The sequence below is a fragment of the Thamnophis sirtalis genome, unplaced genomic scaffold, assembly GCF_051295495.1.
Source record: "Thamnophis sirtalis isolate CommonGarterSnake01/CBP01778 unplaced genomic scaffold, rThaSir2_p1.2 scaffold_4, whole genome shotgun sequence".
NCBI lineage: Eukaryota > Metazoa > Chordata > Lepidosauria > Squamata > Natricidae > Thamnophis > Thamnophis sirtalis.
Genome location: NW_028261384.1, coordinates 139778597 through 139799564, shown reverse-complemented (window position 1 = coordinate 139799564; position 20968 = coordinate 139778597). Strand labels below are relative to the sequence as shown.

At 45.4% G+C, this 20968-nt stretch overlaps 1 protein-coding gene across 1 annotated transcript in view; it reads left to right on the top strand.

Annotated features, from left to right (window-relative positions):
• Nucleotides 1–1940: 1940 nt before the first annotated feature.
• TGM1 (transglutaminase 1) overlaps nt 1941–20968 on the top strand; it is a 101234-nt gene continuing 82206 nt past the window's right edge. The window contains exon 1 of the mRNA XM_087714262.1: nt 1941–2013. The gene's annotated coding sequence lies outside the window, so the exon portion shown is untranslated. The remainder of the gene's footprint in view (nt 2014–20968) is intronic.

Genomic DNA, 20968 nt, shown 5'->3' with positions numbered 1-20968 from the left:
AAAATAGTAAAATAGTAAAATAGTAAAATAGTAAAATAGTAAAATAGTAAAATAGTAAAATAGTAAAATAGTAAAATAGTAAAATAGTAAAATAGTAAAATAGTAAAATAATAAAATATAATAAAAAAAATTGAAATAAAAAATATAATTATATTAAATTAAAAATAATACTATAATATAATATGACATGATATGATATAATATAATATAATAAAATATAATAAAATATAAAATAAAAATTTAAATAATAAAATATAATAAACAACACACACACAGACGTGTGTGTGTGTGTGTGTGTGTGTGTGTGTGTTACAACCCCTGGTATGCCCAAATATGGGAGGAAATCTACTTCTTCCAATATATATATATATAATAGTATATTATAAAATAGTATAAAATAATAGTAATATATATATATATATATATATATATATATATATATATATATATATATATATATAATATTTTACTATTTTACTATTATTTTACTATTTTACTATTTTACTATTTTACTATTTTACTATTTTACTATTTTACTATTTTACTATTTTACTATTTTACTATTTTACTATTTTACTATTTTACTATTTTACTATTTTACTATTTTACTATTTTACTATTTTACTATTTTATTATTTTTTACTATTTTACTATTTTACTATTTTACTATTTTACTATTTTACTATTTTACTATTTTACTATTTTACTATTTTACTATTTTACTATTTTACTATTTTACTATATATATCTTATTTCTGGCCTGGCCTGGCTACCATTCCTCTGCTACTCACAATTCTTTCCCAACATATGGTAAGAACAGAAAGTCCCATTTAAGGTAACTTTTATTTTCTTTTTCCTTCCATTGTTGAGCTGACCCAACAATCCCTTGGAGGCAGTTTATAACAAAAGTGAAAGTGGGGGATTTTCCTCCCTGGCCTTCAAAGGGGGTCTTTCCAGCTGCGTCTGGCCATTATCAGCCCCTCTGCCTGAATGGGTGGAACTTCCACATTCCAAGGCCCTCTACCTCATCTTCAACCTTCAACAGTCTGTTAGAGAAGGATCCTATCTTACTGGCCTTTATGGGGAGCCATGGAACAACGGTTTAATTCAGGAGGGGAAAGTTTGAAAACTTTTTAAAAAGTTTTAAAAGCTTCAAAACTTTTTAAAAAGTTTTAAAAGCTTCAAAACTTTTTAAAAATCTTTTAATACATTTTTAAAACCTTTTGAACGTTTTTTAAAAAAAACGCTTTTAAAGACTTCAGAAAGTTTTGAAAGTTTGGAGCTTGGAAAGTTTGAAACCCTTTTATAAAAACGTTGCAAAATTTTTCAAAGCTTTCAAAGCTTCCGGACTTTGTGTTCTTAAAAAAGTTTTGAAAGGGTTTAAAAAACGCTTTTAGAAAGTTGTGAAAGCTTGAAAAGTTTGAAAAGAAGCTTGAAAGGTTTGGGGGGGAAAAAGCTTGAAAAGTTTATTTTGGGGGGGGGGGGAGTTTGAAAAAAAGTTTTAAAAGTTTTAAAAAGTTCAAACAAAGTTTCTCTTTCGTTGGTGGGGAAAAAAAACGTCCCAATCACGGAATATAGGGAATGGGTGATTATTTTATCCCCTGCAATTCAGACCCCTCCCCACTGTAGAAATATGGGCGGGGGGGGGGGCAAGGACAGCATGCCCCCATACCCCCTCCTCCCCTCTCCGACTCTCCCTCCCCCTCCCCTTTCTCCTGTCTGTGGGGCCAGGGAGTTTGTCCTACCCTCCAGCTGACCCTCTGACTCAACTTCCCAGGTGCTCCCACACCCCACCCCGTCCTTGCCTCCACCCCTGGGGAGTTCCACGCGGGGAGGGGGAGGGACAAGCAGCCTCGGCCCTCCCCTCCTCTCCCCTCCCCGGATGCTTCTCATATTTGCGACTCCCAGCCGGCTCCACCCCAGAGTTTGACAGGCGTTGCTCATCCTTCTTCTGCTCCAGAGCGCTTCGGGGGGCGAAGCGAGCTGCATCGGAGCTGAACCGCCGAGTTCCAGGTGAGTGTGCGGGCCGGCGCTGGGGCAGGTGGGGGTGGAGGGTGCCCAGGGACCTACCTGAGCATCTGAAGAGGGTCTCTCTCTCTCTCTCTCTTCTCTCTCTCTCTCTCCCTCTCTCTCTCTCTCCCTCTCTCTCTCTCTCCCTATCCCTTCTCTCTTCTCTCTCTCTCTCCCTCTTCTCTCTCTCTCCCTCTCTCTTCTCTCTTCTCTCTCTTCTCTCTCTCCCTCTCTCTTCTCTCTTCTCTCTCTCTCTCCCTCTTCTCTCTCTCTCCCTCTCTCTTCTCTCTTCTCTCTTCTCTCTCTCTTCTCTCTCTCCCTCTCTCTTCTCTCTTCTCTCTCTCTCTCCCTCTCTCTCTCTCTCCCTCTCTCTTCTCTCTTCTCTCTCTCTCTCTCTCCCTCTCTCTCTCTCTCTCTCCCTCTCTCTTCTCTCTCTCTCCCTCTCTCTTCTCTCTTCTCTCTCTCTCTCTCTCTCCCTCTCTCTTCTCTCTCTCTCTCTCTCCCTCTCTCTCTCTCCTTGCCGGTATGCAACTTTGGGGAAGGTGAGGTGGGAGGCTGAAGGGGGCGTGGAGGGGGGGAAGAAACAGGTTGCTGAGAGATCGGAGACGAGAAGAAGAGGTAGGTAGGTAGGTGGAAAAAGAGGGAGGGAAGGAAGGAAGGAAGGAAAGTAGGTAGGTAGGTGGAAAAAGAGGGAGGGAAGGAAGGAAGGTGGAAAAGAGGAGAGAAGGAAAATACGTAGGTAAATGGTAAAGAGAGGGAGGGAGGAGGAAAAGAGAGATGAAGGAAAGAAAAGAAAGTAGGTGTTAGGAAAGAAGGAAGGAAGGTGCGGTATATAGATGGAAAAAGAGGGAAGGAAGGAAAATAGGTAGGGGGTGGAAAAGGGGAGAGAGGGAAGGAAGGAAGGTAGGTAGGTAGGTAAGTGGTAAAGGGAGGGAGGAGGAAAGAAGAGAGGAAGGAAAGAAGGAAAGGAAAGAAAGTAGGTAGGAAGGAAGGAAGGAGAGATAGGTAGGTGGAAAAAGGGAGGGAAGGAAGGAAGGAAAGAGAATAGGTAGGAGGTGGAAAAAGGGAGGGAAGGAAGGTAGGTGGGTAGGTGGAAAAGAGAGGGAGGAAGGTGGTAAGGAGAGGGGAAGGAAAGGAAAGAAAGTATGTAGGTAGGTGGAAAAGAAGGGAGGAAGGGAGAGACGGAGGAAGGAAGGAAAAGGAGAGAGGAAGGAAAGAAAGTAGGTAGATAGGTGGAAAAGAAGGAGGGAGGGGAGAAAGAGAAGGAAAGAAGGAAAGAAAGTGGATAGATAGGTGTAAAAGAGGGAGGAAAGAAGGACGGGGAAAAGGAGAGATGAAGGAAAGAAGAAAATAGGTAGATAGGTGGAAGGAAGGAAGGAAGGAAGGAAGGACTAGGGAGGAAACCTTTAGCAGATGGGAACTCCAAAGTGTTTCCAGCTGTGCGCACAGAGCAGGCGATGGATACGACGCAGGTGTTGAGGAGTTTAAAAAAAAATCGAGGAGAACCGAAGAAGTTGGGGGGGGGGAGATATTCCGGAGAAAACTCACAGGGAATGGGACGAAGGCAGCAGAGAAGGGGTGATGTGGGGTGCGGGGGTGGGATGGGCAGAACCCCCAAAGAGGGGCTTCCCTTCAGTCCCACCTGTGAGCCCGCAGTGGGTCAGGACCAGAAAGTTAGGAACCAACGCGGCTTTCTGTAAGAATCGCGCGTGGGAATCCAGCGCGAGTGGCAAGGACACCACCTCCCATCCTGGGGAAGATGGGAGTTGTAGTGCGGAGGGCTTGAACCCCTGGAGCTGGGGAAAGGGGAGTCCCGACTCTTGGGACCCTGCCTCCCTCTGGGCGTCGGGACGGGGCTCGGGGAGATCCTAAAGACGTGCCCGCAGATGGTGGGCGCGTCGAAAGGCACCGGGCTCCCCCCCCCCCAGAGTGGAACAGGGGCTTGTGAAAACACGGGTGGGGCGCAGACCGCGCTAGATCCGAACCCCGAACCTCTCGGGGACAAATCCGTGAGCTCTCTCCCGTGTTCCCGCAAGACCAAACGTGTTTAAGCTTCCCACGAGTTGATACTCAACTTAAAAACTTTAGAAAGTTTAAGTAAGGACCCGGTTAAACGAGTTTGTGGGTGAAGCGCCTGTTGTGGAGATACACCAAAGTTTTGTGTGGGTCAAAAACACACAGACACACACCAGTGGTTGGAAATGGGGCGGGGGGGGTCGTCTTGCGGGCTTTTTTTGTGTGTGGGGGGCGGTTTCCGGAGCGCCTTTGATAAACCTAGATTGACAAGCCGAAGGTGGCTTGTGGGCTTGGCCACCACAAATTGTGTGAACGTTGCAGGAGGAGAGGTGGTGTGTGTGTTTGTGGGTTTACACAAGCAGCGTGTTTCCCAAGCTTGGAAACTTTTGAAGCTGGGTGGGCTTTTCCTGTCTCTCATCCTCTCCCTCCATCCTTTTCTTATTTCTCTCTCTTTCTCCCTTTTTCTACCTCTCACTTCTCTCCCTCCCTCCCTCCCTCTCATTTCTATTTCTCTTTTCCCTCTCCCGCGCTCTCGCTCTCTTTTCTTTCTTTCCCTCTTTCTTTCTTTCTTATCTTTCTCCCCATTCTCTCTCATTTTTCTCTCACTTTTTCCTCTCTCTCTCTCTTGTTCTTTTCTTTCTTTCTTTCTTTCTTTCTTTCTTTCTTTCTTTCTTTCTTTCTCTCTTTCTTTTCTTTCTCTCTCCCCAGTCTCCCCTTTGCTTCTCTCTCTTCTCCCTCTAGCATTTTCTTACTTCTCTTTCTCCCTTTTTCTATCTCTTCCTTCTCTCCCTCCCTTCCTCCCTCTCATTTCTATTTCTCTTCCCTCCCACGCTCTCTCTCTCTCTTCTTTCTTTCCCTCTTTCTTTCTTTCTTTCTTTCTTTCTTATCTTTCTCCCCATTCTCTCTCATTTGTTTCTCTCACTTCCCCCCTCTCTCTCTTGTTCTTTTCTTTCTTTCTTTCTTTCTTTCTTTTCTTTCTCTCTCCCCAGTCTCTCCTTTGCTTCTCTCTCTTCTCCCTCTAGCATTTTCTTACTTCTCTCTCTTTCTCCCTTTTTCTATCTCTCACTTCTCTCTCTCCCTCCCTCCCTCCCTCTCATTTCTGCTTCTCTTTTTCCTCTCCCTCACTCTCGCTCTCTTTTCTTTCTTTCTTTCTCTCTTTCTTTCTTATCTTTCTCCCACTCTCTCATTTGTTTCTCTCTTTTTCCTCTCTCTCTCGTTCTTTTCTTTCTTTCTTTCTTTCTTTCTTTCTTTTTTTCTCTCTCTCTTTCTTTTCTTTCTCTCTCCCCAGTCTCTCCTTTGCTTCTCTCTCTTCTCCCTCTAGCATTTTCTTATTTCTCTCTCTTTCTCCCTTTTTCTATCTCTCACTTCTCTCCCTGCCTCCCTCTCATTTCTGTTTCTCTCTCAGAGAAACACCCAGAACTCCCAACTTTTAAGATGGGTGGACTACAACGTCCATAATTCCCCAGCGAGACATGGGAGTTGTGGTCTACCCATCTTAAAAGTTGGGAATTTCGAGAGTTGAAGTCCATCCTTTTTTCAAGTTTCCAAGGTTGAGAAACACTGATTTAGGGTGACAGCCAGACAGATAGACAGACAGATCGATATGGGGAGGGGGGGAGGAAGACACAGACAGACAGAGAGAGAGAGAGTGAAAGAAGACACACAGAGAGAAAGAGAGACAGAGAGAGACAGAAAGAGAGACACAGAGAGAGACAAAGAGACACAGAGGCAGAGGCAGAGAAAGAGAGTGAAAGAAAGAGCGAGAGAGAGTGAAAGAGAGATAGAGAGAGTGAAAGAGAGACACAGAGAGAGAGAAAAAGAGACAGAGAGTGAAAGAGAGACAGAGAGAGAGAGAGTTAAAGAGAGACTGAGTGAAAGAGAGACAGCGAGTGAAAGAGAGACAGAGAGAGTGAAAGAGAGACAGAGTGAAAGAGAGACAGAGAGAGACAGAGAGACAGAGACAGAGAAAGAGAGACAGAAAGAGAGACAGAGGGAGAGAGAGACAGAGGGAGAGAGGGAGAGGGAGAGAGGGAGAGAGAGACAGAGTGAAAGAGAGACAGACAGAGAGACAGAAAGAGTGAAAGAGAGACAGACAGAGAGAGAGACAGAAAGAGTGAAAGAGACAGAGAGAGAGACAGAGTGAAAGAGAGAGACAGAGAGAGTGAAAGAAAGAGTGAAAGAGAGACAGACAGAAAGTGTGTGTGTGTGAAAGAAAGAGAGACAGAGAAAGAGAGACAGAGAAAGAGAGAGACAGAAAGTGAAAGAGAGTGAAAAAGAGACAGAGAGAAAGAGAGTGAAAGAAAGAGAGAGAGTGAAAGAGAGACACACAGAGAGAGAGAGAGAGACAAAGAGACACAGAGACAGAGAAAGAGACAGAAAGAGAGACAGAGGGGGAGAGAGACAGTGAGAGAGAGAGAGAGACAGAGAGAGAGACAGAAAGAGTGAAAGAGAGACAGACAGAGAGAGAGTGTGAAAGAGACAGACAGAGAGAGAGACAGAGAGAGTGAAAGAGAGAGACAGAGAGAGTGAAAGAAAGAGTGAAAGAGGGACAGAGAGAGAGAGTGTGTGTGAAAGAGAGACAGAGAGAGAGAGACAGAGAGACAGAGAGAGATTCCCTTTTGCAGAAAAGTTTCTGATAACAAATAACCATGGTTTATCCGGAAAGTGGTTTCCAGATTCTCCATGTTGTGTGAACGAAGCTGCGAGCTTTTGGCCTAAATTTCATTGCCAGCCTTGTGCAAAGCAGAGTGAGGAAAATTCCCCGTTTTGGGGATTCAGAGGCTAAACAAACAGATATTGTCCTTTGTTATCGTTCTTATTTTCGGAATATAGGAGCACAAATTCAAGTTTAAATTCTTGGAAAATTAATTCTAGTTTAAAGTAGGGCGGAACTATGGGCCATGTGGTAGCAAGACCCATCTTTCTATTGGGCATGCTTTAATTCAATCAATCAGAATAGAGCTGGAAGGGACCTTGGAGGTCATCTAGTCCAACCCCCTGCTCAAACAGGTGACCCTACACCATTCCAGACAAATGCCTGTCCAGTCTCCAAACCTCCAGTGATGGAGCACTCACAATTTCTAGTGGCAAGCAGTTCCACTGATTAATTCTGGTTCGTTGATTAAATAAATCTGGAGGGTTGGGTTAGATGATCTCTAGGCCTTCCTCCTTCTGTGAAGTTTCTAGACATTTGATGATTTTTAGGGATTCCGTGGCGGGATCTTCTTGTACAAACCAGAATCGAAGATGATTTCAGAGAATTCCAGCCCACAAAATGGATCTTCCGTGCTCCGATAAAGAGATTTTTCCGGTCTGACTCTGGTTTGAGACCGTTTAGAACTTGGGGCGGGGTGTCAAAGAACGCGCAAAATTCTTGCGCAGAAACAGGATAATTTCCTTTCTCTCTTTTCTCTTAAAATTTATCTGCACCCAAATATTTATTTTTGGGATTTGGACGTAACAATCCTGCTTTTGACTTGGTTGAGAATTTTTAATTAATTAATTTAATTAATTGGATTTGCGCAATAGATGGTTTTAATTAATTGGATTTGCGCAGTAGATGGTTTGGTGGCATTTGGCCTTTTGTGATCCTGCCGGCGACCCGGGTCGGATCCTCCTAGCGGCAGTCCTCATTTAGTGTCCGTTTACGGTCATGAGGGGGGGACGAAAAAGGAATGTGGCAACCAGTCCTCTCATGTATAACTTTTGTAGGTCGGTAATGCGGAGGAAAGCTGATGGAAGAGCATAAGCACGGCTTCACTTAGGGACTGTTTTGTTTAGTGGCGGTCGCTAAACGAGGACTGCCTGTAAAATGGACACATTTTTTTTTTAGTCAGGGCTAAGAATGCCTAAACACAGGTTAGTCCTGGACTTAAATCTTAATTTATCACTCTACAGATATTTGGAGGGGAGGAGTGTCGATTTTAAGGGTGACAACCTTTGTAGTGTGTGTGCGCGTGTGTTTTGTGTAGGTGTGAAGAGTTTTTAAAATTGGATTTTGCACTGCGGCCACTCAGATCAGGATCACCCTTGAATCTGTCAAGTTGTCGTAAATCTGAGCTTTTATCTTAGGGCAAGAATGGGGAACGATGGCCTTTTTATGACTTGTGGACTTCAACTCCCAGAATTCCTGAGGCAAGTCAGTCAGGGATTCTGGGAGTTGAAGTCCCCAAGTCATGAAGGGACCATCGTTTCCCCATGCTCGCTCAGGAATTCTGGGAGTTGAAGTCCACAAGTCATAAAGGTGCCATCGTTCCCCATGTCGCCTTGGGGATTCTGGGAGTTGAAGTCCACAAGTCATAAAGGGACCATCGTTTCCCCATGCTCGGTCAGGAATTCTGGGAGTTGAAGTCCACAAGTCATAAAGGCGCCATCGTTCCCCATGTTGCCTTGGGGCTTCTGGGAGTTGAAGTCCACAAGTCATAAAGGGGCCATCGTTCCCCATGTTGCCTTGGGGATTCTGGGAGTTGAAGTCCACAAGTCATAAAGGGACCATCGTTCCCCATGTTGCCTTGGGGATTCTGGGAGTTGAAGTCCACAAGTCATGAAGGGAGTATCGTTCCCCATATTCACTCAGGAATTCTGGGAGTTGAAGTCCACAAGTCATAAAAGGGCCATTGTTCCTCATGTTGACTTGGGAATTCTGGGAGTTGAAGTCCACAAGTCATAAAGGGCCCATCGTTCCCCATGTTGCCTTGGGAATTCTGGGAATTGAAGTCCACAAGTCATAAAGGGAGCATCGTTCCCCATGTTGCCTTGGGGATTCTGGGAGTTGAAGTCCACAAGTCATGAAGGGACCATCGTTTCCCCATGTTGCCTTGGGAATTCTGGGAGTTGAAGTCCACAAGTAATAAAGGGAGCATCGTTCCCCATGTTGCCTTGGGGATTCTGGGAGTTGAAGTCCACAAGTCATAAAAGGGCCATTGTTCCTCATGTTGACTTGGGAATTCTGGGAGTTGAAGTCCACAAGTCATGAAGGGACCATCGTTTCCCCATGTTGCCTTGGGAATTCTGGGAATTGAAGTCCACAAGTCATAAAGGGAGCATCGTTCCCCATGTTGCCTTGGGGATTCTGGGAGTTGAAGTCCACAAGTCATGAAGGGACCATCGTTTCCCCATGTTGCCTTGGGAATTCTGGGAATTGAAGTCCACAAGTCATAAAGGGAGCATCGTTCCCCATGTTGCCTTGGGGATTCTGGGAGTTGAAGTCCACAAGTCATAAAAGGGCCATCATTCCCCATGTTGCCTTGGGGATTCTGGGAGTTGAAGTCCATAAATCATAAAAGGATCATCATTCCCCATGCTGACTCAGGAATTCTGGGAGTTGAAGTCCACAAGTCATAAAAGGGCCCATCGTTCCCCACCTCGCATCTAGGACATTGTCTTCCAGAGATATCATCACAAAAAGAAATGTCCTTTGCCCATGCTCAGGGGAACTCTTCCCTTCTTTCTTGCAAAAGCCTGTTTTCCCAAAAGCATGTGAAATCATTCTTGCGTCGAAAGTAAGAAACGGACGAACTGAGAAGGATCGCTTGATATCGTCAGATTTTCCTTCCTCTCTCAAATGTGCCCAGATTCTATCCTCCCACGGAGCTGTTTTTTTTTTAAGTGCCTCGCTTAAACCCTGGTTTGTCGAGTAAACCACGATTGGTTTACTTCGCTCGAGATGCCAAGCCTGGTTTGCAAGCCACAATTGAAAGCAATAAAGAAATGTTATTTATTTAGAGCTGCCCCTATCGCCGGATTCAAAGAAACCCTGAGCCGGGCTAATATATTCAGTATATTTAAAAAGATTTTTAAAAATGACCATCTAAATCAGTGTTTCTCAACCTTGGCAACTTGAAGATGTCTGGACTTCAACTCCCAGAATTCCCCAGCCAGCATTCGCTGGCTGGGGAATTCTGGGAGTTGAAGTCCAGACATCTTCAAGTTGCCAAGGTTGAGAAACACTGATCTAAATAAACCAATCCGTTTGAGAACCATAGAGTGGGGCACTTCCTAGATCAGCTCGATCTAAATAAACCAATCCGTTTGAGAACCATAGAGTGGGGCACTTCCTAGATCAGCTCGATCTAAATAAACCAAGCCGTTTGAGAACCATAGAGTGGGGCACTTCCTAGATCAGCTCGATCTAAATAAACCAATCCGTTTGAGAACCATAGAGCGGGGCACTTCCTAGATCAGCTCGATCTAAATAAACCAATCCGTTTGAGAACCATAGAGTGGGGCACTTCCTAGATCAGCTCGATCTAAATAAACCAATCCGTTTGAGAACCATAGAGTGGGGCACTTCCTAGACCAGCTCGATCTAAATAAACCAAGCCGTTTGAGAACCATAGAGTGGGGCACGTCCTAGATCAGCTCGATCGTGGCAAACGGGGGGTAGACTGCTCCTGATCGCGGTGCCAGCCACCCAGGAGGGCCCCTTTCCTTGGAGACTCCGTTCCGGCACCCCTCCAAAAGCAACCCAATTGTCCTGGCCTCCCAGGAAGTGATTTTTTTTAAAAAAATTCATTTTCCCTACATACAAACCCCAAAACCCCACCCGGGTGACTCTTTTTAAAATTCAAGCCAACGTCCGTCTTGCTGATTTTTCTCTCTGCGTGAGAATGGGGTGGCTCAGCCTTCCCAAGGATCCACCCTGGGAAACCGGTTCGCTGAGAGCTGTGTGAAGTCCTCAAACAGGTCTCTTGGAATGAAAGGTTCGAGGCAGGCAGCTTTTTCCCTCCCGCCTGGGAATTGTGTTTTTTTTTTTAAAGGCGTCCCCGGTTGGATTCCTGCCTGATCTGACCTTGTGCAAAGGGAGGTTACAAGGAGGTGGAGAAAGTAGAAATGGGGCACAGACATTCCTGGCCAGTAGCTTCCTTATGTTAATCCAGTGTTTCTCAACTTTGAGATGGGTGGACTTCAATTCCCAGAATTCCCCAGCTGGCTTAGTAGCTTCGTTTTATTATTGCATTGTTTCTCAGCTTCCAGATGGGTGGACTTCATTTCCCAGAATCCCCCAGCCAGCTTAGTAGCTTTATTATGCTAATGCCATGTTTCTCAACTTTGAGATGGGTGGACTTCAATTCCCAGAATCCTCCAGCCGGCTTAGTACCTTCGTTATGTTATTGCAGTGTTTCCCAACTTTGAGATGGGTGGACTTCATTTCCCAGAATCCTCCAGCTGGCTTTGTAGCTTCCTTATGTTAATATGGGTGGACTTCATTTCCCAGAATCCCCCAGCTGGCTTAGTACCTTTATTATGCTAATGCAATGTTTCTCAATTTTGAGATGGGTGGACTTCATTTCCCAGAATCCCCCAGCCGGCTTAGTAGCTTCGTTATGTTATTGCAGTGTTTCTCAACTTTGAGATGGGTGGACTTCATTTCCCAGAATCCTCCAGCTGGCTTAGTACCTTTATTATGCTAATGCAATGTTTCTCAACTTTGAGATGGGTGGACTTCAATTCCCAGAATCCCCCAGCCGGCTTAGTACCTTCGTTATGTTATTGCATTGTTTCTCAGCTTCGAGATGGGTGGACTTCATTTCCCAGAATCCTCCAGCTGGCTTAGTAGCTTCATTATGCTAATGCTATGTTTCTCAATTTTGAGATGGGTAGACTTCAACTCCCAGAATTCCCCAGCTGGCTTAGTAGCTTCCTTATGTTAATATGGTGGACTTCATTTCCCAGAATCCTCCAGCCGGCTTAGTAGCTTCGTTATGTTATTGCAGTGTTTCTCAGCTTCCAGATGGGTGGGCTTCAATTCCCAGAATCCCCCAGCTGGCTTAGTAGCTTCATTATGCTAATGCTATGTTTCTCAACTTTGAGATGGGCGGACTTCAACTCCCAGAATCCCCCAGCTGGCTTAGTAGCTTCCTTATGCTAATGCTATGTTTCTCAACTTTGAGATGGGCGGACTTCAACTCCCAGAATCCCCCAGCCGGCTTAGTAGCTTCGTCATGTTATTGCAGTGTTTCTCAGCTTCGAGATGGGTGGACTTCATTTCCCAGAATCCCCCAGCTGGCTTAGTACCTTTGTTATGTTAATCCAGTGTTTCTCAGCTTCCAGATGGGTGGACTTCAATTCCCAGAATCCCCCAGCTGGCTTAGTAGCTTCCTTATGTTAATATGGTGGACTTCATTTCCCAGAATCCTCCAGCCAGCTTAGTAGCTTCGTTATGTTATTGCATTGTTTCTCAGCTTCCAGATGGGTGGACTTCAATTCCCAGAATCCCCCAGCTGGCTTAGTAGCTTCATTATGCTAATGCCATGTTTCTCAACTTTGAGATGGGTGGACTTCATTTCCCAGAATCCCCCAGCTGCCTTAGTAGCTTCCTTATGTTAATATGGGTGGACTTCATTTCCCAGAATCCTCCAGCTGGCTTAGTAGCTTCATTATGCTAATGCCATGTTTCCCAACTTTAAGATGGGTGGACTTCAACTCCCAGAATCCCCCAGCCAGCAAAGCATTAACATAACGAAGCTACTAAGCCGGCTGGGGAATTCTGGGAGTTGAAGTCCACCGAACGTTGAGTTGCTGAGATAGAAAAGCCATAGGCACAATTCAACCAGGAACTCCTTCCCAGGCTAACTGGTGACCTCCCTACCCACCTGGGCACTGCCCATGATGGAGCCCGTCCCTATGGGTGGTGACAAGGGCCAAGGTGGGGCACAATGGCGGGTGAGTAACCTTCCGGAGCTTCCCAAACATTCCTTCTCCCCACCCCCTCTCATACCTCCCCAGGCAAGTTCTTAGCTTCCTCCCTCGGCTCATTTCAAACCATCCATCAGTCACATTTTCCCATGGATTCAGCCGGCCGGTTTGATCTGAGAGAGCTACTCGGGTGCGGAAGGCCATGGTGCCTCTGAGGATGTGCAGAGTGACGGAGGCGAGGAGGACGCTGTGCTTTTCTTGTTCAAAAGGGAGCGGCGATTCTCGGGGAGATAATTTTGTTTTATCCCTGTATTTTCTCTCTTTAAAATCTGGCCGAGAGTTAAGCAGTCGGACGAGAAAAAGAGCACCCATTTCGTCCTTGACTTACGGCCGTGATTGGGGGTCAGGATTTCTGGAGGTTGTTAAGCGAGCCGTGCCCGGTTTTAGAACCTTTCTGCCATGGTTGTTAAGCGAATCCCTGCCCTTGTTAAGTGACGTTTCCACTGACTGTCGTCGGACGGGTTGTGCCCCATTTTACGACTTTTTCACCCTGGTTGTTAAGCGAATCCCTGAACTTACTAAGCGAATCGCAGGGTTGTTAAGCGAACCCAGGTTTCTCCCATTGACTTTGCTTGTCGGAGGCCGTCTGGGAAGGTTGGAACTGGACCTTCTCTGCTTAGCGCCCGAATTTTGATTGCCTGATCAGGGGGAAATGCTGAGATGGCCGTAAGTGCGAGGACCGGCCATCCGTCACATTTTTCAGCGCTGTAGTCACCTCGAACTGTCGCTAAACGAATGGTTGTGTAAGCCAAGGACTTACGACCCCCATTGAGGCAATATTTCTGCTGCTAAACGAGACGTTAAGTGAGGTTTGCCCCATTTTACTACCCTCCTTGTCATCGTCGTTACATGAACCACTGCAATGTTTTTAAGTTAGTCACACGGTCGCTAAGTGAATCCGACTTCCTCATTTACATTGCTTGTCGTAAGTGGGGCTCACATGACCCGGGAGAGACAGCGACCATCGTAAATACGAGTCCGGTTGCCAAGCTTCTGAAGGTTGATCACGGAGCTACGGGGACGCTGCGACGGTCATAAGTGTGAAAAGCAATTATGAGTCCCTTTTTCTCAGTGCCGTTTGAACTTCCAACGGCCACGAAATGAACTGTGGTAAGTCGGGGGCTACCTCTGTAAATATTGAGCAGAAAATCTGTCATGCAAAAGAATAAAACAGAACAGAACAGAAAATATAGGTAGGAATAGGAATAGGAATAGGTTAGCATAGGCAGAACAGAACAGAAAATACGGAAAGGAATAAGAATAGGAATAGGAATAGCATAGCATAGCATAGAAAATATGGAAAGGAATAGGAATAGCATAGCACGGAACTGAACAGAACAGAACAGAACAGAAAATACGGAAAGGAATAAGAATAGGAATAGGAATAGCACAGCACAGAACAGAACAGAACAGAACAGAAAATACAGAAAGGAATAGGAATAGCATAGCACAGCACAGCACAGAACAGAACAGAAAATACAGAAAGGAATAAGAATAGTAGGAATAGGAATAGCATAGCATAGCACAGAACAGAACAGAACAGAAAATACAAAAAGGAATAGGAATAGCATAGCATAGCACAGCACAGAACAGAACAGAACAGAACAGAACAGAACAGAAAATACAGAAAGGAATAGGAAGAGGAATAGCATAGCACAGAACAGAACAGAACAGAAAATACGGAAAGGAAAAAGAATAGGAATAGCATAGCATAGCATAGAAAATACGGAAAGGAATAGGAATAGCATAACGCAACACAGCACAGAACAGAACAGAACAGAAAATATGGAAAGGAATAGGAATAGGAATAGTGTAGCATAGCACAGCACAGCACAGCACAGCACAGCACAGAACAGAACAGAACAGAACAGAACAGAACAGAACAGAACAGAACAACAGAGTTGGAAGGGACCTTGGAAGTCTTCTAGTTCAACCCCCCGCTTAGGCGGGAATCTCTACACCACTACAGACTACCAAGAGCTGGTTTAATTTTGCGTCCGCAGCTGATTTAATATCCATCCGATGATAGAAATTGGGTACCACGCCTTAAGAGAACACCCGGTTTTTAAAAGCCGGTGTTTTCTTCCCCGGCTCGGTGCAGGGCAGGCCGGTGCTAAATGGGATCCTTTGTATAAGCAGAGAGGCGCGGTGCTCTTAATATTTAAAAAATAAAAGGAAAGAACATTTAAAAACAGAACTGTGGTTACTCTGGTTTGACTGAGCCTGTCGGGCGAACCCTATCATTAGGATGTGCTAACTGCGACGTGGGGTGAGCGACACCGTTGGGGGAAGCCGGTTTAATGATGCTACTTCAAAGGAACCACAATCTAGCGTTTTAGAGGGGGGGGGACGCGTGGTAGAACGGACTCCCGGTTTCCCAAGCCTGAGAGAATTCCGTGCAAGCTGGTCTTTCCTCCGGTGCCGTTTCTGAGGTAACTTTACCTCAGAAAACCCGCATCGGGACGTCACCGCTTTGCAAAAGCCCAGCCTCTGCAACGAGTACTGGGCAGGGCCGCTTCCAAGACCTCGCCTCGTGTTGTTGCTTAAGTGATGCCTGCCCAGGAAACCCCGAGGAATGGAATGCATAATTATCCTTAGGAACTCACTGTCACTAGACAGTGGCCGCGGATCGTTCTCGTCTGCCTCGGTGGTGATTAAGCAAGATTGCAAGGGAGGAGGGTTTGTTCTGACCTAGGCTGCCCCCGCAAAAAAGCACGAAGCAAATTCCTGGTCCCGCCAAAAACCCCTTTTATGAGACGAATGTGAATTCCTCTCCTTCACATTCAGCAAAGGCCTGGCCAACAGCCTTTCAAAGGTGGATTTATGACCACAGACCTTATCTAGCTTGGAAAGCTGCCATGTCAATATTTTCCAAATGCAGGGAAAGACTTGGCACAGAGTCTCTGAGATTCAGGGACAGATCTTCACACTCCTGAAACGAACAGACGGACGGACGAATTGTTTCCTGCAAAAGCCCACTTCCCTTTCGCTCCTCTTTTATTACCTCTGGGAGGGGCCATTCACCGTCCACCTGTGGCTTCACTCCCACGTCGACTCTGATTTCTTAGCTGTTCTTTTCTTCTGGCAACTCTGCGCATGCGCACACTGGCAACAGGTTCCAGCTGTTCGTCTGCCTCACTGATGTCTGATTCTGAAGGCAGCTGATAACTGTCAGACGGCCCTAGCCCCCTCTCTGTCTCCGACACAGAGCCCTCATCCGAGCCTTCCTCAGACTCCAGGACTGGCCCATCTTCCTCCCCAACCTCCTCACTCTCCGTATCGGCTGCCACAATCCACTGGCCACTGACGGGCCACAACAAATATGGCCTACGAGCACATCCACCGTCTCCAAATCTCGAGACAAGAGGGGAAATCACATATTTCTGATTTTATTCATCAAATTGAAAGAATGCCTATCTTACTCTAAAGGCTGTGAGCCTTTAGAAACACAAAACCACACAAAATAATTATTATAGAACCTTCATCTGAATAAACAATATTCGATATATTCTGCCTTTGGCCGCTGCGGAAAACAGTGCCAAAAATGACGTCGGCGTTAGTTTTTTTTGGTTGAGGTCCTACGTCCCCCCTTAAAGTGAGGAAGGGGCCAGTTAGACTCCCCCTTAAGTATTTTTCGGCTGTCGTCCGAATCCCCCTGGCAAGGGAGAGTTGGAAACCGATGGCAGAGAGTTAGAGAATATCAATTTGATGGAAGGAATCTCACAAGGCAAATAAAAATCGGATTTACCTTGCGGGGAACGGTTCCACCACAAATCCGCGAAGCCCTTATTCGCAGAGACATAAGCGCGAAGACTAATTCGTGCCGTTCGAAGCGCTAAGGAAAAACGCGACCCTACCGCGATGACATAATTGCGGAGGGCAAATCTGCGCATTCCCAAGGACTCAGTACCCTAAACCTAACCCTAAACCCTAAACCTAACCCTAAACCTAACCCTAAACCTAACCCTAAAACAAACCCTAAACCTAACCCTAAACCTAACCTTAAACCTAACCCTAACCCTAACCCTAACCCTAAACCTAAACCTAACCCTAAACCTGACCCTAAAACAAACCCTAAAACAAACCCCTAAACCTAATCCTAACCCTTACCTTAATTGAAATCGGCTTTCTGCCGCGGCGCCGTTTTAAAGCGGCCTTCTGTTGCCGCGCTGTTGTTGCGGCAGTGATGACGTCGCGGCTTTAGTGACGCGATTTTATCACCGCTATTTTGACTAGCGCGGTTTTGTCGTGCCACGGCGGGGAACGGTGCAGAAAACCACCAGGTGGCTTAAAAGGAAGGAAATGGGCTATGTGGTCCGGTGAAGCAGTGGCAAAGTTCCCGCGAGGCATCTTAGAAATCTGGAATTGGGGGACGGAAGTCAAGCGACATCCTTTCCTGCAAGAGGCAAAGAGCTTGCTTGGAAAAGTGCGAAACCGTCAGGAGGCGCTTGATAGCGAGGCGGGGAGGCCTATCAATTTATTAAATGAAGAAATAAAAATAAAGTGAGGAACCCCCCCCCCCCCAAGGAGCTAGCGGTGCTCAAACGGGACACTCAAATCTGAGATTTCTCCAAATCTAAAACTCACAAAGTGTGTAATATAAAGCCATAACCCCTCTTCCTTTCCTTTCAAAGTTTTTTTGGGGGGAAATCTAAAACTTGGGGGGGTCCGGAATCATTCCATAAGGCCCCAAGAAAACCAAGTTTAGGGAAAAATAGAGTTTTTCTATGAATAGAAAAAATAAATAAATTGGAAGAGGGAAAGCAGGAAATTTCACCACAGACTCCATTTGGTAGTCTACACCAGAGCTCGGCAAAAACATTCAAAAGAGCCACAAAAGTCCTAACCAGAAGCGCCCCCCCCCGCGGTCAATTCTGGAGCAGACCGGAAGTCGGGTTCCCCCACCATGGAGTCTCCTCCTGGCGCCCCATGCTTCCCCCCCCCACCCCAATCAAAAGCGCCTTTAAAAATTGTGGCACCGACCGATGACAGGGAGCCGCAGCCGAGGGATGAAAGAGCCACATGCGGCTCCGGAGCCAACCTCGGTTTAGATCCAGAGTCCCCCAAACCTGGCCACGGTAAGACTTATGGACTCCAACTCCCAGAATTCCCAGCCAGCCATGGGAATTCTGGGACTTGAAGTCCAGAAGTCTTAAAGTGGCCAAAGTTTGAAGGTCCTCCCTCTTGTCTATATATTCTCCTTTTCTTTGATTTGGACATAGTGTATTGTATCTCTAGCGGACACAAACCAGGTTTTGGGGTTTTGTGTGCGGTATAAACCCCACAAACTGAGCACAAGTCCCAAACTGCTGACACGTTGTGGGCGGCAGGCCAAATTTATAGTGACAAACGAGTCTTAATCAACAAATCATCATTGCATAATATATCATTGGGCTGAGCTGGAATCTCTTTCTTGCTGGTCCGGCCATTCTAGCTTTCACCCAGATGTTTTGCAGACCTCCCCAGCTGTATCCAACCACCCCTTCCACGACCCCCCATGGATGCTTCAAACATCTGACGGGCAGCGTTTGGGTAAAGCTGCGGAGATTCTGTTCTCCAACATCTGTGGAAGGTTGTTTGAATCTCCTCCTAGCATAAACAGAGCCTTTACTGCACTCTTAACTCCAGCGGTTTTCCCATCTTTGCATCTGGTTGGCTCCAGTTCCTCGGTTTATTTATCTGTACAGGTAGTCCTCGACTTAACAACGGCTCATTTAGCGACCGTTCGAAGTTGCACCACTGAAAAAAAGAGATTTAGGATCAGTTTTCACACTTACGACCATTGCAGAATCAACCGTAGTCCTACGATCGGAATTCAGAGACTTTGGAAAACCGACTCATATTTACGACGGTTGCCATGATCCCCTTTTGCGACCTAGGCGAGCCAAGTTCACTTCTGTTCCTAATTTAACAACTGTGGCCAGGAAGGTCGTAAAAGGGGGCCAAAACTCCTTTAATAAATGTCTCACTTAGCGACGGAAATGTGGGGCTCGGTTGCAGTTGTAAATTGAGGACTACTTGTATGTTCGCCCTTTTCAAGGGCATCGGAGAAGGATCCAGTTGCTCTGGGAAATCATTTCACAGCTTGTTAAAAAAAAAAGGAATAAAATCCATGTTGGGGGGGGGGCGTTACAGAAGGAATAACCCCCATCTTTAAATATATATATATTTGATGCACTTATTTATTTATTAAACGTGCGTGCCGCACACCTTACTAAATGCGACTCTAAATACATCCCATTAAAGTGCGCTATCAAACATTCAAGCCATAAATTAGGATCGTAGCTTTAACTATTTACTAAGCCTGTACTACTACTCTTCTTCTCGTCCTTCCTACTACCCATCTCCTCCTCTACTTACGACTCTAGCTTTGTTGCTTCTATCTTTGTTTAGTTTGGTTTCCTAGTATGACATATGTTGATCGCTTATTTAGTATCCTACTAGCTGATAACCCTGTATTTATCCCAATCCTGTATTAGAGGGAGTCCCCTTGTGGAGTACTGTGAAGCCGTTACCAGGGCAACTCCACTGTGCTGGACAGTAGAAGCCATTTTAAGGCACAACAGGCTGTATCTTAAACAGAACGTGAATCCAAAATGCACACGGTCGCTGTCAAAAGTACTGAGACTTGACACTGTAGATATAATTGTTTTCATTTCAGCAACCCAGGCGTTCCGGAATTATGCTGGGACACACACACACACATGGACATACACACGGACACACACTGAGGGGTGTAAGGGGTGTCTTACCCCTACAGTATTTGTTTCCAGAGAGTAAGTCATCTCTGCACCAAGTTTGGTTGAAATTGCTGAAGGAGTTCCAGAGTTATGCTGGAACACACACACAGACACAAAGACATTATATATATATAATAGCAGAGTTGGAAGGGACCTTGGAGGTCTTCTAGTCCAACCCCCTGCCTAGGCAGGAAACCCTATACCGTTCCAGACAAATGGCTCTCCAACATCTTCTTAAAGACTTCCAGTGTTGGAGCATTCACAACTTCTGGAGGCAAATTCTGTTCCACTGATTAATTGTTCTCACTGTCGGGAAATTTCTCCCCAGTTCTAAGTTGCTTCTCTCCTTGATTAGTTTCCACCCATTGCTTCTTGTTCTACCTTCGGGTGCCCTGGAGAATAGCTTGACTCCCTCTTCTTTGTGGCAACCTCTGAGATATTGGAAGACTGCTATCATGTCCCCCCTAGTCCTTCTCTTCATTAAACTAGACATACCCAGTTACTGCAACCGTTCTTCCTATGTTTTAGTTCTCCAGTCCCCTAATCCTCTTTGTTGCTCTTCTCTGCACTCTTTCTAGAGTCTCCACATCTTTTCTACATCGTGGCGACCAAAACTGAATGCCGTATTCCAAGTGTGGCCTTACCAAGGCATTATAAAGCTTTTTTTGTTTGTTATTTTTTTACTTTTGTGGCAAGCCTTTCTTCATTGTGAGCTTTCCTTACTTCATCTTTACAGGCTCGGGCTATTTGCTGATATTCTGCCTTAGTTATGTCCCCCCTCTTTCCACTTTTTATACTTAACTTTTTTGTCTTTCAATTTGTCAGAGAGTTCTTTATGCAGCCATGCTGGTTTCTTTGGGGAGCTGTTATTTTTCTTCTTCATGGGTATTGCGCTAGACTGGGCTTTTGTAATCTCATTTTTCAACATTTCCCAAGCTTCTTGAGTTGTTTCCCCCTTGAGGATTCTCATCCATGGAATTCTTCCCAAGCTGTCTCTAAGTTTACTGAAATCAGCTCTCTCAAAATCCAAGACTCTAGTTTGACTTTGTCCTACTACTTGTGTTTGCATAAGGTTGAATTCCAGTATTGCATGATCGCTTGCCCCCAAGGTTCCTGTAGCTTCAACATCTTCTATCATTTCCTCTCTGTTAGTGAGAATTAAGTCCAATATGGCTTATCCCCTTGTTCTCCTCTCTACAGATGACTATCACTAAGTGTTGCCCCTCATGAGTCATGATGAGTGTATTTATGATCATGATTTAATCCCTTTACATATTTCATGTACACAGAGAGTTTATGCACCAAAGACAACTTCTTTGTGTCTCCAATCACACTTGGCCAATAAAGAATTCTATTCTATTGTAAAAAAAAAATCCATCAAAGTAACATTGTCGTTTTTGCACATGAAGAAAAGAACTTTACCAAAAACGGGATGATCAGAGTATCGTACAGTCGTCCCTGATCATGGTGTGTTTAAAGGCACACAATAACACCACGCCAGAGGT